The sequence below is a fragment of the Parasteatoda tepidariorum genome, chromosome 9 (genome assembly GCF_982258835.1).
Source record: "Parasteatoda tepidariorum strain Cologne lab strain chromosome 9, Ptep-v5.0, whole genome shotgun sequence".
Lineage (NCBI taxonomy): Eukaryota > Metazoa > Arthropoda > Arachnida > Araneae > Theridiidae > Parasteatoda > Parasteatoda tepidariorum.
Window position 1 is genome coordinate 23,043,621 of NC_141763.1, and position 14,061 is coordinate 23,057,681.

A 14,061-nucleotide genomic window follows, 5' to 3' on the forward strand; every position below is an offset into this window, starting at 1 on the left:
TAATTTTTGTATTCTTTTCCCAAACTCAATGTATTTAATTACAAATTTACACAAATCATTTTAAAAATTTCTTATATTTCAATAACGCTTCTGTAGATGGCACCACCACTATCTTTCTATCTAAACTTTTTTTTAACTGATGCTTCCCTTCCCTTCACCAACCTTTTGAGAAAGGATACGCATGAACGAAAAACTTACAAAATAGGCTGTTTACTCGACAGCTGGTAGCAATAAATTATGAAAGATAAGATGATTGAGAGGATCCTAAATATTTCAGATTAGAGTTAAAAAAATTAAACTTATAAGCATTCAAAAATGAAAAGTATTTAGGTGCACCTAAAAAAAGCAATCACAGGACGTAGCATAAATAATTTATGTAGTTTCATTATAAATATGTTTTGTGATAAAAAATTTTTAAGATTTTTGCCCTATTGTTCAAGTAAACAGCTGAGTTTGAAAATTGAAATGAAATACATGAACAGTAAGAATAATTAATAAGTTCGAAAATAGGTACAACAGTTGCAGTTGAAATATCAATATTAAGTTTTATTGTGATAAAAATGTTGTTCGACTAACATATTTATTCTTTAAACTAGATTGTATTTAATAATTATTTGCATTTTTTTCCACGTTTTATTCATTAAAAGTGATTAATTCTTACACAGTTGAAAATTCAAATGTAACGTAATCTTTAAAAAAAAAAAATTCCAATACAAATTTCACAATTTGTTTGAACCTTCAGAAATTCCATTTCCATCCATCTGTACACATGCCACATTTATATCAAAAATAATTTTTCCATTAAGTTTTGTTTTACTGATCAAAAAAAAATTCCTATTGTCCATATTTTCTTGCTTCTCAATTACATTCATTATTTTAAAGTTTTGATGTGAAAAAATTCAAAATTGATATACTTTTCTAACAGGTATTTTTGTAATGGAAATGTTTACATCCTGGCTTAAAGACTGAGAATTAATATTATTTGATTATGCTTTAGACTTAGGTGCGCCCCCCCCCCCACAGCAAAAATTATAAATGCACTCAATCTTAGACTAAACACAATTTTTTGAAAAATATATTATATGAGACAAGAACACTGTGAAGAGATAATCGGGAATTTATAGTCATTCATTTTATTTTTAATTTATAATCATTCATTTTATTCTAATTTATAAAAATTTATAGATTTTAATTTAAATTATTTTTATATGAATTAGCAAAGAATTAATAATCGCGACGAAAAGGCGAAATTTAGAAAAGTACATTGTTACTGAGTAACAACATTGAATTCATCTATAGTAGAGTGCACTACCATTCTGAATGAAGGGCTACGTTCCAAGTATTTGAATAGATTAGATATAATTTTAATGTAAACATAAGTGTTTTACACACAGCTCTTTTCATCAGTCACTAAGTGATAAATTTCTATTAAATTAAATTCTTTTAAATAATTATAATTCTTTTTTATTATCTTAATTCATTCAACTAATTCTTTCTTTTTTATCAGTTAGCTTTGTAATATATTTGCATAAAATTAAATTCTCTTAAGCATTAACAACTGAAGAAAACCAAAATAATACTCTCATAAATAAAAATATTTCCTTTTTATCAAAAATAAATGAATAAATAGATAGATTTATCGAAAAATATAAAGATGGGGAAAAAGTGACGGTTTTATATCGCATCAAGTAACATAAAAGTATAATTTAAAATCAATTAACTGTAATGTTCTTGAATGAAAGTAAAAAATAAAGAGATAAATATTTTTTGAGAACATAACTGCAAAGTAAATATTTTAAGTAAAGAAATCGTATGGGGTAATTTAAATTTTAAAATAAAATTTAAAAAAAAAAACACGCATAATTGCTCAAAATAAGATTTAATATTAATTTAGGATTAAGTTCTATATATTCTTAACCTTAGGACATTGCTAATTAGTGAATTATAAGAGATTTCATGAATATTAAATCATAAAAGTTTTTTCTTCTTATTTTTTAAACTACCAAAAATTAGAAATTAAGCTCAAAAAATTAAAAACGCATTAAATCCTACAGTCGAATTTTGCGTTTTGTAATAATGTTATTGTATTGAAAAAATCAAAAAAGGGAAATAATGGCTATTTTAAAAGAAAAAAAAAAGATTGTAAAATAACATGCTGGATGGACGATGAAATCGGCAGTAGTAAAACACATCAAAATTAATGATTAAAATGCCTCGAAAGTTGCAAGTCGTTTTATTGCCGGATTAAAAATAACAGGATTTTTGAAACCCTGTGGAGAAGCCTAGCAATAACAGTTGAAAGAACAATAAAAAATCTCTTAGATTTTTGATGAATTTGGCACAAATCAAGTGCATATTCGCGATTTAGTGTCGTGTTAATATATATTAAAAGTATGGTATTTTCAAAACCATGAGAAAATGCGTATTGCCGAAAACAAGCAATGGAAAAATAGCCTGTTTTTACGATAAGACTGACATAAATAACGTACTTCAAAAGAGATTATTACTTGCCCGATTTGAAAGTCTCGAGCCGTTATAATATTGCATTTAAGAGATCGGACAAGAAACATTTGGAAATCCGACTCAGGGGGGTGGGGTAGCTCTTGAAAATTTTACTTCCGATAAAACGCGATCGAAAATAACTTGTATTAACTTTGAAATGGACTGAAATAAAGAGCTTTAAAAGCATTACTAAAATTCGAAATTCACGCATTAATTCTGCCGAGGTAAAATTATCGGGATTTTAAAAACTATGAAAATTTGTAGTAAAAAACAACGAAAAGAGCTATAAAAAAAACTACAATGATTTAGATTTGGCGCGTTCAAAGACTCATTTGCAATTTAAAATTCCTAATCTTTTTTTCTTCCTTATTTTTTTCTTCCTTTTTTGTGAAAAAAATGTATAGTTTTTATTTTATTCATGTTTTTATTTTATTTATATGTTTAAGAAAGACCGCAGGCCGTAGAAGGCTCATCAATATAGATGAAATTTATTAATTCTGGAATCGTGCGTCCTTTAAACCTCGTGTATTCTCCCCCCCCCCCCGCACCGCGGTGGTAGATGAGGTGTTATTAGTTAAAATAATTAGTATTTAAGAACATTTGTTATTTTATTTCATTTACTGAAGTGTGTATTTGCATAAAACAAAAACGGTGGTTTATTTTTTTAAAGATTTGACAGCTGCAAAGAAAATGCCATTTAGAATGCTTTAGAATATACAAGAGCATTTCATGTACTTTTATTTCTTCTTCTTTTTTAAATTCTCTTTGGCGCCTGGGGTCCCAGGCAATCAGGGGGGGGGGGGATTAGCTCTTGAAAATTTGAGTTCCAATTAATTGTATTAAAACAAAAATCTACGAAGAAACACATTGTCTTGTAAATCTTTTAAAATAAATATATTATACTGAATAATTAGTATATAAATTTTTTTCTTTTTTCAAATTGTGATACTCAAAAAGTGACCGGAAACCAAATTCTCTACATTTCAATGAGGTGTTTAGGCACTCAACTTTCATTTCCTTTTCAATTTGCTCCCCTCTTTTCCTTTGATTGTTCGCACTTCCAAAAACATCATGAAATCCCAGGGGCGCCCTTGGGCAAGTAAAAGGAACACGGACCATAAATTTTACTAGTCTAAAAGGCTATTTATAGAAAAGCGTGTCTAATTAAAAGAGTTTTATTCGATTGGTTTCTGTTAGTTGATTTAAGACTGTTGGCATCGTGTTTAGCTATAATCTACATCCATGTTAGTTTATGGGAGAAGTAATTTTCACTTTTTCTCAAAAACTTATTACCGTCTGACATCTTAATATACGTATCATATTAAAAGATCTCATTAAAACTTAATCACCTAATGTTTCAAATTATTTTAAATTGTTATTGTAAATTTTTAGAGCAATATCCATGATGTGTTTATGAAGTTATTTTTTTAGCTATTCATGAACTTGAAAAAAAAACATAACACAAAAAAACATAAATACATAATTGATTTCTGTTGCCTACAATAAGAAAAAAAAAAAAAAACTTCTGTGACTGAAAATTACCACATGAGCACTTAGGGTGCCTTGGGTGAAGTAACTTTGGGATATCTAATTTATAGTTTTAAAATCAACTAAAATACATTCAATTCTAGAGCATAGCAAATTTTTTTGATATCAAATATAGACAAAAATTTTAAAAACATCCCTAGAGATTTCTGATAGAAATTATTTCTGAAAAAAATTTTTAGAAGGGGAATAAAAAAAATCTGAAATCAATTCTTTAGCTATACTATATAGAAATTTCTAGCTACAACTTATAATAGTCTAGCTATATTAAGTTCTAGTTATAACAGTTATAACTCAGATTCGCTGATTATTATAAAAAATGGGGACTTTAATGAGATATTTAATTCTTTTGCAGTGTCATTTTATGTATTTTTATGAAATATTTTCTTTAACATTTCTTGCAACGCAAATCATTTTAACGATAAATTTTACAATATAATAATTACTTATTTTAGTTTGGGCATTTTAATTTATCGTTTTAGTTATGTTCTAATATATTAAATGACATTAAAAATATTAAATAATGCATGAGATAATTTTAAACTATTTTGTAATAATATATTGATCAATATTTTACTTTATTCTAAATTTAATATTTGTTTTAGTTTAATTTTTATGAAATTTATTTTGCGTACAAAGTTTACTTTAGCTATAGAACGAATAGTTCAAAATTCTCAATCATGTATAAAAAAAACTACTCTTGGCGTTTACTTATTCACTCTTTTTGCTTCGCTATATAGGGGCTATCTGAAGACATTAGATACATTTTTCGATCTAGTTTTTCATGCTTAATTGCATGAGATAAAATTCAAGTGTGTGGCATAATTGGTTTTAAAGCTGTAAGAAGTTTCTTTTAAATAAATATACTTTATAAAAAAAAACGCATTTTAAATATTAGTCCATTAGAATAAGCAAGAAAAAATGCATTGGGAACAATATTTATAATTAAATACGATTAGGAATAAGCAATGTAAAATGCATGAATAAAAACTTAAAACCCTCTATTCGATTCCTGTTACATATCTCATTCTATTCAACACACATAGGAGGGGACATCCTTTTTTTTTCTTAGAAAACTGTTAGTTTATTTTAAGTATTTATGCATATACGTATGCATACGCATTCATATTTGTATATCTATACACATGTATACATATTTATGGATACGTAATATGTTTACGAACGTAATATGTATACGTATGTATATTTATATATAAATGTATTTATAAAACTTAAAGTAGACAAACAGTTTTCTAGAAACAAAAAGTGTGTAAAAATTTCTTTAAAAAAAAGGTCGATAGATTACTTTAACAATTACATTTTTACCTTTTACAATTAATATTTTCGGAGATATCAATAGTTCCTTCTCAATGTAAATATTTTTTAACTTCTAAATAACTATTTTTTAATATAATTTAAAATCAAAGATCAGGAACAGATAAATTCTAAAAAAGAAAAAGCGAAACGAATGACGCCAACCGTTACCAAAAATTCTAATTAAATAGCATTACATAAGCTGAAACGTAATTTGCCTTTTTCAGGCAGACACTGCAATTGTCTATCCATCGACGTTGATCATTTATGTTTTGACGTATAATGCGGTTTTCGGAATTTTATGTTATGCAATATTTTATTTAATTATGAGCATACGATTATTTTAAGAAATTTCATATTTAAAATTTTTTATAGTATGTAATTTTTTAATATTTTAGAATTTATACAAGCAGAAATTCAAATTTGAACCATTCGAATTCGTGGCTTCAAAAATTCATCATTTTACAGCTAATATTTTCACGTTCAAAGCAAATAAAAAAATAAATTTAGAGTTAAAATAACTCTTATAAAACTTATTTCCGCATCAATAACACTTTCAGAATATTCCTGACATATTTCACTAAAATGGGCAAATTTTCCTATTTTACTATACCCTTGTTTCTCTACGGGGGCGGTGGGAGTATGCTGAGGGGCAGGGAACTTGTTTTGGGCTGTAGGGGGACGTTGGATATGTTATGGGCGGTAGGGGGGCAATGAGCATGGTTAGTCATTCAAATTTAGTTTTAAAACTCCCAAATAAAATTATTAAATTAAGATTAATTTAATAAGTAAAATAAATCTTAAATTAATATTAAATGAAAAAATAAGAATATTCGATACATCATTTGCACCAGCAATAAGACGAACTTGTACGACACCTTTTCTCCGTTTCGAAACAGTATTGCACAGCGCATGAGTCATTTATTTTTGCCTCTGACTTTTTCAAACCATTTGGCGTATGGTTCAAACTCATTTAAGCCGTTTGGCGAAAATTTGATTCATAAATTTCTTATTTCTGGGAACGGCTTATTTATTTTGAATAAAACTTTTTTTTTTTTTTTTTTTTTTTTTTTTTTTTACTATCGAGCAATAAATTTGCGGTTTTATTTTCATCAAATTTTAGACTGGCACAGACCTTCGAGAGTTACATATTCATTAGATCTATTTTTAGATTTTAGTGCGGAGTGACTACTGTGTTCTGAACTATTGGACGGATAGGCGTCAATTTGATATTCATATTTGCTTAATAACTTTAAATCGAAAGTGCTATGCTGTTTAGTTTTTTTTTAGAGTAAAATCATTATTAGAACGAGAGGAAATTATTATTATTTTTTTAAAATTCGAGTGTATTCCATTTTTGCTTTATTAGGATCCTCAAAAATATTAGGGGGGTTATTAATTCACAATTAAGATTTTGGCAGACAGCTGCCGTTACTGTTATCGGATTTTCTAAGACTGTCTCCTATAGCTCTGACTCATTCAAGCCATTTGGCGAAATTGAAGTGCATGCTCTTTTAGTAAGAATGTTTGATTTGATCAGTATTTCTTATGATCGTTTTCATTCACTCCTTTCAGTTTTTTCCCAGGTTTCAATTCGATTTCATTATTTCTTTGGCCAGGTACGTGTGTGAATTAGTTTTTCATAGTATATTATTCATTAATTTTAAGAAATAGTTTTTTTTTTTCATCGTTTGCATTTTGTTGCCGCCAACAATGTCATTTAACAAAAAGAAGTGTCGTCAATACAATGCCACTTACTGGAAGTTTGGATTTGTTTAATCACCGTCGAACTCTCAACTACCTATGTGTTTACTTTGTAACAAAGTTTTATCGAATGAGGCCATGAAACCCTCTCGTTTGCAGGAGCATTTGCAAAAAAATCACCCTGACAAACAGAATAAAGACTTGTCATTTTTAAAGAACATCAAGGACAAGTTTCTGAAGGCACCTTCGGTCTCGGACTTACTAGCAGGGTTGGGTTTTTGCCGTCAAAAACTGGTTTTTGACATGACAGTGGTAAAAACCGTGTTTTTACCGGTAAAAACTGTCAAAAACCTACTGTTTTGTTTTATTTATGGCATATGGTGGACAATATATTATTTTCACATAATTGCCTTTATAAATTAATGTTGTAAATGACTGCTATTGATTTTGCAACTACATACACGTATTCTTATGGAAGGATATACATTCATACAGAAATATTGTAATATACTTATTGAAAATAGTGATACTTACTTTTATCATTATAGCTTGATTTGCAAAGGATTCAAAATTTTGCACTTCTTAATTGTTAGAAATAAACAAACAAACAAAAAAGCTTGGAACTATTAATAAATTCAGGAACTAAAATGAAGAATTTAAAATTTGGCATTTCTTAAATATTAGAAATAAAGCTAAACAAAACTACTAACAAACTCTATGTCAAGAATTACTGCTATTTTGTCAAGTTAAAAGCTTTTATTCAGTTGAAAAAGCACATTAAACAAAACTTAATTACAAACAAAATTATATGTTCAGTAGTTGGGGTCACTGTGCCGAAGCATACGATAGCAAGTGACTAATTTTGCACATTTTTCATTGCCCAGTCGATTTCTGAGTTTAGTATGAAGGAGTCTGAAATTCAAGAATAATGAGGATTCGAGATCATTGAGGATAATGATAACAAAAGGTTATTGCAATGTTGCAAGGAAACTCTAAAAGGATTTCCCAGGCTTTTTCATGTCTCATTTCTGTGTAAAATATTGAAAACAAAAATGATAAGAAAAGTTTTTTTTTGATGAGACTTTCTTTTTATGTGTACATGTGTTTCTCACAGCAAGATTTTATGAATGAAAGTAATCAATCTTGACATTCTTCAGTAACGTAATATGCCAAACAAAATGATGCTTGGAAATGTTGAAAATTTTGATTAGTATCCTAATATTTTACTTCAAATAGTATGTTTTGATATAATCATGTTGGGGAAAATGCAGAAATCTGTTCTTAAATATCTTTTAGCAACTTTGTTTTAAATTTTATTGCCAAAAAAATGAATTAATTTTAAATTATAAGCAGTTAAACCCAAATAAAAATACAGTTTTATCCAAACTATGGGTTTTTGACAGAGGGGTTTTTGACATGACGGTAAAAACCATGGTAATAACCGGTAAAAACCGTCATGTGTCAAAAACTTGCCAACCCTGCTTACTAGCAACCTCGTCCCAAAAATGCGACGATGGTCTGATAGCCTCTTATAATATATCAAAATTAATTGCCAAATCTGGCCAAGGCTCATACCATAGGCGAAGAGTTGATACTTCCATCTATTAAGGAAGTCTTAGAAACAGTTTTACATCATCCAGCCGCATCTAATGTAATAAAAAATATCCCATTAAGCAACGATACAGTGCGGCGACGAATTGATGAGATGGCGGAAGACGTTGAGGATTCCTTATGCAAACTTTTGATATCGAATGAATTTTCCCTGCAAGTTGATGAATCAACTTTGCCAAGTAATGAGGCTTTATTGTTGGCGTATGTCCGGTTTGTTGAGGAAGGAGAATTTTTTCTAGATAGGCTCTTTGCACGAAGCTTGATTATAGATACCAAAGGAGAATCTATTTTTAACACTGTCAAAGATTATTTTAAAGAGAAAAACATTACTTTTACGAATATTATGTCTGTTGCCACTGATGGAACTCCAGCAATGGTGGGTCGACATGGTGGGTTTATCGCCTTTTTGAAGAGGGAGGTACCAGATATTTTAGCTGTTCACTGCGTGATTCACAGACAGCATTTAGTTGGAAAAAATCTCAGTGACCGCTTGCATCAGTCACTGCAATACGTTATCTCTGCTGTGAACAAAATTCGCAGTAATGATCTTAAAGATCGATTATTCAGACAGCTATGACCTGTCTCAATAGGTTTTGAAATCTTTTCGACTCTGTGCTTGAGTTCCTGGAAGACAAAGATGTTGTAGCTCTGAGAGACAGATTGCTAGAATTTAAGATAGACGTTGCCTACATGACGGATTTATTTGCAAAATTTAATGGTGTTAATTTAAAATTTCAAGGCAACGAACTCAATTTGATCACTTCAAAATCAGTTATTTCTGCCTTTCTAAAAAAACTCATTTTGTGGAAGCAGAATTTTGGTAGGAATGAGTTTAGTCAATTTCCGATCTTATCGGATCTTAAAAAGAATGGTGAAATTTCCTCTGGTGATATACAGGAATATTGTCAACATCTTGAGTCTTTTTACATGGGCTTTTCTAATCGTTTTAAAGATGTGTTGACCCTGGAAGTCCCTCAATGGGTTATGAACCCTTACGTGAATATTGAAGCAGCAGAGGTTCATATTCAGGAGGAATTGGTCGAACTTTCAACTTATGAAACTTTGAAAGCTAGCTTCCAGAATGGTGATCGTCTCACAGAATTTTGGCTTCAAGATAACATAAGTCGTCTCTACCCTGGACTGTGCTGTGACGGATCTAGTCACAAAAAAGAGAAATCGACTCGAAATCGTGCAACGAGGGGACTTGCGTCTTCACCTCGCTGAAAATATTGAACCGAATGTTAAGAAACTAGCTCTGAACCATCAAGCAAAATCATCCCACTGACATAGTTACTTGATTGCTTGGTTGATACCACGTTTCAGAGTAAAAAATTATTTTTGATGTTTTTTTAATTATCTAATTAAGTTTAAATAACTCTCTTTAGCATAGATTTCTTTGTTTGTTTTCTCATTACCGTATTTATTTTGATTATAATAAATAGATTACCTGTCGGGAGAAAAGTATCGAGTTAACGTTCACACTATTTTTTTTTAAAAAACCAAACAATGTTAACGCGTAAGAATATTGCTTAAAAATGTTACCTTTTATAATTCAGCTCACCCTATGCTCCAAATAACTGAATTTTCACAAAAGGAGCGTTTAAACTTTTTTTTTGCTCCTTATGGGGGCGGCAGCGTTAAAAAGGTTGAGAACCTATGTACTATACCATAGTTTATTGCTTTTGACATGAAGAAGAGTTAGATATTCCTCTATGGGCTGTCGCGCCACTGAGTTCAGTTTTTAGTACATCGTGTAACATATCATGTAAACAAGAAAAAGAAAAAAAACCGAGAGCAATATTATTTTTTACCAGATAACGGCCTAATTGCGAGGACGTTATGGTCATGGATATAGATCCATAATGTTCGTTGCGACTCAGTCTTCATATTTCCCTTCTACAAAACAAGCATGAATTTAATGATGGAGCCTAAGTGGAGTAATAGTTATTTAAAAAAGCAGTTAGTAAGTAAAATTATATGCAATTTTTTAAGTAATAGTAATTATTGAAAAATAATAGAGTAATAGTTAATCACAATTTAATTAAAAAGCAATAGTTAGTAGTTATTTAAAATTTTTATAGAAATATTTAAGGTTGTCAGGAAAAAAGGAGAATGTAATACATTATAAAACATCCCTTTCTGTGACCTTGCTTTTTATTGATCATAAAATGAAAATAGTGGAGATAATGATCATGAGAGTAACAATTTTCTCGCTTTTTCGCTGCATTAATTTGAATTTATTCAACCACTAACTGAAAATACTGTGGAATGACTCTTCCAGGTGACAATACTGAATACAAGCAATATCTTTGCTGTGCAATCAATATTTTGCTTACACCATAATTAACAAGCATTTTAGCTGACTAATTTATTGTGCTTATTCACATACTTTAAAAGAGCTAAATAAAATAACTTTTTTAATTCAGTTTCAATAAACGCTTTTTCGTTATATAAACATTGCTGTTCTATATTTAAATTTGCAGATTTCATTTACAATAGGAATTTTAAATTACATTTGAACAAACCAGTTATTAAAGAATAATAATGAAATTGAAAAAAAAATATTTTGCTGGAACTTTCCAAAGATATCATTCAATTTTGTAAGCAATACAAAATAGATAACAAAAGAAACACGGAAATGCAAAAGAGATAATATTCCACGGCAGATAACAATCAGGTGAAGAGTAGAAGGTTAAACCCTTTGACGCACAATTTTCATTCAAAATATTTTTTATTATTTTAAGTAATAATTAAAGTCAAAATAAGTAAAAAACTTAATATTTTGAATTATAATAATTTATGATTATGAAATAGAGAAAACTAAATGTAGATAAGGATACAAGTGTCCATTGCGAAGCATGGACTGACGGCGCACTTCCAAACAATGCCTTTCCAAATTTGCACTTATTTGTAATCATTTAAACATAAGGGAACATAAATAATTCAACATGTAAATTTCTTTAATTTTCAAAATTAATTATTGATAAATTTTTGAATGTAAATGAAAAAACATTTTTTCAAACTACTTTTTTTTGGATTTTAATAGAAATATAATTCCGATAATCTAACAGATTTTTTTAGTAACTATTAGACGGTTTCTTATGTATTTAAAAAATAAAAAGACCATGTTTCTATTAGTAATTAAACTGTCTGAAAAAATATATAAAAGGGACGTCGCTCTTTTTTTTAAACTGTGTGCATCTTTGACGACAAATGAAGAATCATAACTTAAAAAGTGTATTTAAAAACCAACAAAAAACATATTTATAACAAGATAACATGCTAGCAATTAAGTAACAAAAGATTAGCTGTAAACATCTATTAGTAAAGTCTTTATAAGGGAACATAAGTAAAGTCTGGATCGGTGAGGCAGCGCCGCTGTTCGACTGTCGTCATTGATTTGTTCAGAGCCGTTTTTATGTTTTTCGGAGCCCTGGGCCTGTCGTTATTTGGGAGTCCTTTATGATTAATTTTAGTATAAAAATTTTTTAGCTTAAATCATTTTTAAAAAATTATTTTACTTTAAGGTTGAAAAACAAATACATTATTATAAAAGCGTTAATACATAATTATGAAAGTTTAAGGTAACAGTACTTTTCATGGTTTTTGAGAGTCTTCTGTCACATCATTAAAATTCATTTCCTGCCAGACATCATATTCAATGCTCATGATTGACAAATAATTAAATATTTTTTAAATAAAAAAAAGAAGTGTATGAAGAAGAAAATATAAAGGGATAATAGCTCAATGCCCTGAAACCTTTTGTTTTCGAAGCACTACTCAAGTATTTCGTTCAAGCACTTTTTTCACATTGAAAATGAAAATTTAAAAACTAATTGTACTACTGAACTCCAAATTATCTTTTTCAGTTAAAAGTAGAGAGAGTGAGAAAGAGAAGCTAGATGATTTTTCGTGGGAAAATTAAAAAAAAAAAAATGAAGAATTTGAATCAAGATTGAAGCTTTAATTTTTTATAAAGGATAGGTTGGGATAGAATTTTTGTTGTTTACAATACAAAATTACTTCATAATTTTCTTACAAAAACTAGTTTTTCATTCACCTGTTATACCATCTATTTACATGGAAGTATTTGTTTAAAAATTTTTTTTAGTGTTTCAGTCTCATAATTCCTTCATTATTATTCTTTGAATTTACACTAGGGAGAATTTCATTTAACAATAATAATAATAATATATTTTCTAAGCAAACAATGTCATCGTAAAGGAATTTTTTTTATTTAATAATAATATATTTATTAGTAGCTATGAATTTTGATTTCATAAATGAATTTTTGCAATATAAATTTAGAATTATCGTTAATATTTTTTTATTCGCTAAATTTAAAAATTTTAAATTTATAATTACATATTCATAATAATTATTTTAATTGTACAAATAATAATTTTGTATTATTTTTATATAAAAGAAAAATATCAATTTACTAATTTCGTTTTTTAAACTTGCTTCTCAAAAAACAGGTGTGGTCAATACATTTAAGAAAACAAGTATTATTAGAAACACATAATTCAAATTTTCTGTCATATAAAAATTTTAATTTTTTAAAAATAAAAAGAAACATAAAGTATGTTCTAGTATGTATGTATAGAAAGAAACATTTGTATTGTTCTACTGTTGTTGGCTGGCATACAAAAATCCCCTTTCCAAGAATTGTATAGCTGGTGCAGTAATTGAGTAAAACAAACCACCCCTTTAGAAATCAAGTTTCGAGTCCCCTTCTACAAGAACGTATTAATTCAATCATTTGCCACATGCCTTGGGCCAGGCCCATCCTTAAAAACGGCTCTGGATTTGTTAATAATGACGGAAAGTGGCGTCGGCTGGCATCACTACAGCTTCGCCAGCGCCAGAGGGCCAGAGGGTTAATGATTTCTCTCTTGATGGGGAATTAGGGAAACAGAGAGCATCTCTGAATTATCCATATTTCAAGCAAGAACCATATTTCAAGTTTCAATATTATATGTGCAGTTGATTTTTATATATATAAAAAAATAATAAATAAATAAAACGTTATAATATAAAATTTTTTTAACAGTTTGAAATACGTTTTACTGTTAAAGTTACAATGAGTACTATAGATAATGAAAAGAGTAAGCAAAACATTTATCCAAAGTTCCTAAATCAGATTTTTTTCTCAGTTTGCATTATTATAATAGTAAAAAGTAAAATTATGGAAATAAAATCACTATAGACTATTTTAAGAAATTTTTTTCGTGACTCATCGAATTTCAGTAGAAGAAAGAACGCAAAAAAAAAAAAAAAAAACGAAAAAATAATAATAATAATAATGAATAAATAATAAATGAAAGTACTACGTGCAACATCAAATGTTTTCAATTGGAGAAAATTGTGAAATATTTTTTTAAA